The sequence below is a fragment of the Sapajus apella genome, unplaced genomic scaffold, assembly GCF_009761245.1.
Source record: "Sapajus apella isolate SASKATOON/1434 unplaced genomic scaffold, GSC_monkey_1.0 scaffold71, whole genome shotgun sequence".
In the NCBI taxonomy this organism is placed as follows: Eukaryota; Metazoa; Chordata; class Mammalia; order Primates; family Cebidae; genus Sapajus; species Sapajus apella.
Window position 1 is genome coordinate 8,588,660 of NW_022437011.1, and position 3,273 is coordinate 8,591,932.

Below are 3,273 nucleotides of genomic sequence, written 5' to 3' on the forward strand. Positions count from 1 at the left end.
CATCTGTGGAGTCAGGGGACGGGTTAGGTGAATTCTGAGGGCGCTTCCACCTCACATTATGAAAAGTCCTTAGAGTCAGATCCTAGTTTCACTCTGTCCCGAAGCAGTGGGGCCTTTCCTTGGCCTCCGCTTCTCCTTCTGTAAACCAGGGAGTGGGCCTAGATCACTTTTCCAGGAGCCTGTGGCTCCGGGACACCTGTGACACTCTGGAGTGCAGCGTGCCCAGGACCCCGCGTCGCCGCGGCGCGTCTCTGGGACTCGGCCAGTGTAGGGGCCCGCGCCCCGACCCTCACCTGGGCGCCGAGCCTTGACTCACCTGCCCGCCCCCCCGCCCTCCCCGCCCGCGGGCTGTTCCAGGAGTCACCGCTCCTCCTTCCTCTCCGGGTCACTCCCGGCCTAAGCTCCCACCAGGGGTCGGGGAGGAAGGAATTCTGAGGTGGGCGGCGGAGAGGAAGAGGTCCCTCGGGGGTCCCGGGCCGGCGTTGCCAGACTCTTCGCAGTGGGGTCCCTAAGCGGTGGCCGTAACGGCCGGGAAGAGCTGGCGGGGCAGCAGCGGGAGGTGCCGGGAAGAGCGGGCCGGAGGGAGGTGCCGGGAAGGGCGGGCGGGGCCCGGGCCGGGGCCGGGGCGGGGGCCGCGCGGGGGCGGGGGCAGGGGCGCGGGGCGGCCCATTTCCTCCTCGGAGCTGGACTGGAGGGAGACAAAGCAGCGGCCGTCGGCTTCGGGCCTCCGGAATCCAGCGCTCGCCCTACTCGCCGCAGGTAACTTTGCACCTCCCTCCCCGCGGGCGCGGGCTCTCCGGCCGGGCCGAGAGGGTCCTTGGGCCGGGCCGTCCCAAGCTGGGCGCCGCGAGCGGCGGGCCGGTGGGCTGGCGGGGCGCGGTCTCTTCGGCGACGTAGCCGGGAATTGGGCTCCGGGCGGGCCGGCGGCCCCTTTCCCCGCTGAGTCCGAGCCTGGGGCCCGGGCGGGCGCGGCCGGCGGCACTTCCCCGCGCTCGGGTTGTCGGGGGGCCGCGGCGGCTGGGGAGGAGAAGCCCCAGGCCCAGTGCCGCCGCCGCCTTTCGTCTTGGAAAAGTTTTCTCGCGGTTTCCAAACTTTGTTGTTGCGGCCTCCGCGCGCGCGCCTGTCCTGCACCGGGCCCCTCGGCCGCCTTCCTTCCGTGGGGCGGCGCGTCTGGGAACCGCTTTCCGGGGAAGTGATTGTCGTCCGGTTCCGAGGCTTCCCTGCCCCCTCCCCTTCCCCAGCCGCCGAGACTTCCCCGTGGGGCGGCGGCGCGGACGCTGGCTCCGCGAACCCGGAGGCCGGAGCCCGCAGCCCGGGCGTCTCCCAGACATCCTCGCTGTAGGCGTGCCACACCCGTGTGGACTTTTGGCGTGACCGTCCACCTGGACTCAGGGATTACTCAGCCTTCCTGGGTTTCTTGTCGGTTGGACGCACTTCGCTTTCGGCCGTAGTTTTCGGGAGCAGCATTCGAGATTTTTTTTTTTTATTGTTGACTTTTAAAGGAGCGTGTATGTGCGTGCGAGTGTGAAGCACTTGTTGGAAAAAATGTTGCCCGAATGAATGCCTGACCTTTGCTTGGCTGCAGTGGCTTCCCAGTAATGCAGGCGGCGGTTGGCCCAGTTCCAGGGTTGACTCCCTCTTGTGTCTTCCTGCATCTTGGTCAATTTTTTTTTTTTTTTGGTGCCTGTGTTCTGTACATAATTTACAATTATTTGGAAAAGAGCGAGATATGTTAAGTCTCCAACTAAATTCGGGGCATTTTATATTTATGATGAAGGAAAGGCTTACGTCATTGTATTGTTGGGACAGGATAGGCATTTTGTGGAGTGGATGTTTGTGTTTAGTTAGAAGTGATTTTTTTAAAGACTGGACAGGTGGGTGTTACTTTAAGGAACGGAATTTGTAAATCAAATTAATTAGGATGTGTTATTTTGTTTTACAGGAGGAATGAGTCTAGGAATTACCCGTAGTTTCTGCCTTATTATTTACCCATTTAGACTTTTTTTTTTTTTTTTTTGAGACAGAGTCTCGCTCCGTCGCCAGGCACCAGGCTGGAGTGCAGTGGCGCGATCTCGGTTCACTGCAATCTCTGCCTCCCCGGTTCAAGCTATTCTGCTTCGGCCTCCCGAGTAGCTGGGGCTACATGCTCGCACCGCATGCCCAGCTAATCTTTGTATTTTTAGTAGAGACGGGGTTTCACCATGTTGGCCACGATGGTCTCGATCTCTTGACCTCGTGATCCGCCTGCCTCGGCCTCCCGAAGTGTTGGGATTACAGGAGTGAGCCACTGCGCCCAGCCCCATCTGGACTTTTGAACAAACTTTTTTTTTTTTTTTTTTAAAAGACAGGGTCTCGCTCCGTTGCCTGGGCTGAAGTGCAGTGGCACGATCACAGCTCACTGTGGCCTCTGTCTCCTGGGCTGCAGTGATTCTCCCACCTCAGCGTCCCAAGTAGCTGGGAGTACAGGCACTTGCCACCACACTCAGCTAATTTTTGTATTTTTGGTAGAGATGGGGTCTCGCTGTCTTGGCCGGATTGGTCTCGAACTCCTGGGCTCAAGTGATCCTTCTGCCTCGGCCTCCCAAAGTGTTGTGATTACAGGCCTGAGCCAGGGCACCTAGCCCCATCTGGATTTTTATTCAGTTAAAGAATAATTTTTTAATCTGCTTAAGAGCTCACAGTGTAATACAGGAGGCACACACGCCTGGTGTAGTACGGAGAGACTGCAGTAAGTGCCAGTCTCTCTGTTAAACTAATAGTTTCATTGGTACTAATGAAACTATTTTAACTACTGTGTGAATCAGATCTTACCTAATACTAACAAAAGAAACTTGTGGAGGCACTGAGAGGGGGCCAATAAGTTTTATTTGAATAAATCCAGAAAGGCTTCCAGGAGGTGATGACATTTGATCTGGATGAAACGTTAGTTACGTTTTTTAAAGTGAAGGGAAAAAGTCATGAGAAGCATAAAAGGGCATAGGAATTGAGGAATTGTGGCATCACTCCTGATTTTCTTTTCCTTTCGGCTCATCTCAGTTTCTCTTTCTTTTCCTCGCCATCACTCTTTCTTCTCATACCAGGGGTTCTTTCCAATGTCTCTTTGTTCTCTGCACCACTGATGTGGCATCACCTTCATTCCGATACTTACTTCATATAATGACTTAGAGATGAGAGGTGCCCTTCTCCTCCACGATGAGAATCACTGCTCTGTGCAGCCTCTTCTGTCATCAGCCTTATGTACTAACAGCCCAAGCTTTTTTTTTTTTTTTTTTT

The 3,273-nt window shown here is 56.2% G+C and overlaps 1 protein-coding gene across 1 annotated transcript in view; it reads left to right on the forward strand.

The window, feature by feature from the left end:
* The first annotated feature begins 635 nt into the window (after nucleotides 1-635).
* CTNNA1 (catenin alpha 1) overlaps nucleotides 636-3,273 on the forward strand; it is a 174,056-nt gene continuing 171,418 nt past the window's right edge. The window contains exon 1 of the mRNA XM_032250515.1: nucleotides 636-759. The gene's annotated coding sequence lies outside the window, so the exon portion shown is untranslated. The remainder of the gene's footprint in view (nucleotides 760-3,273) is intronic.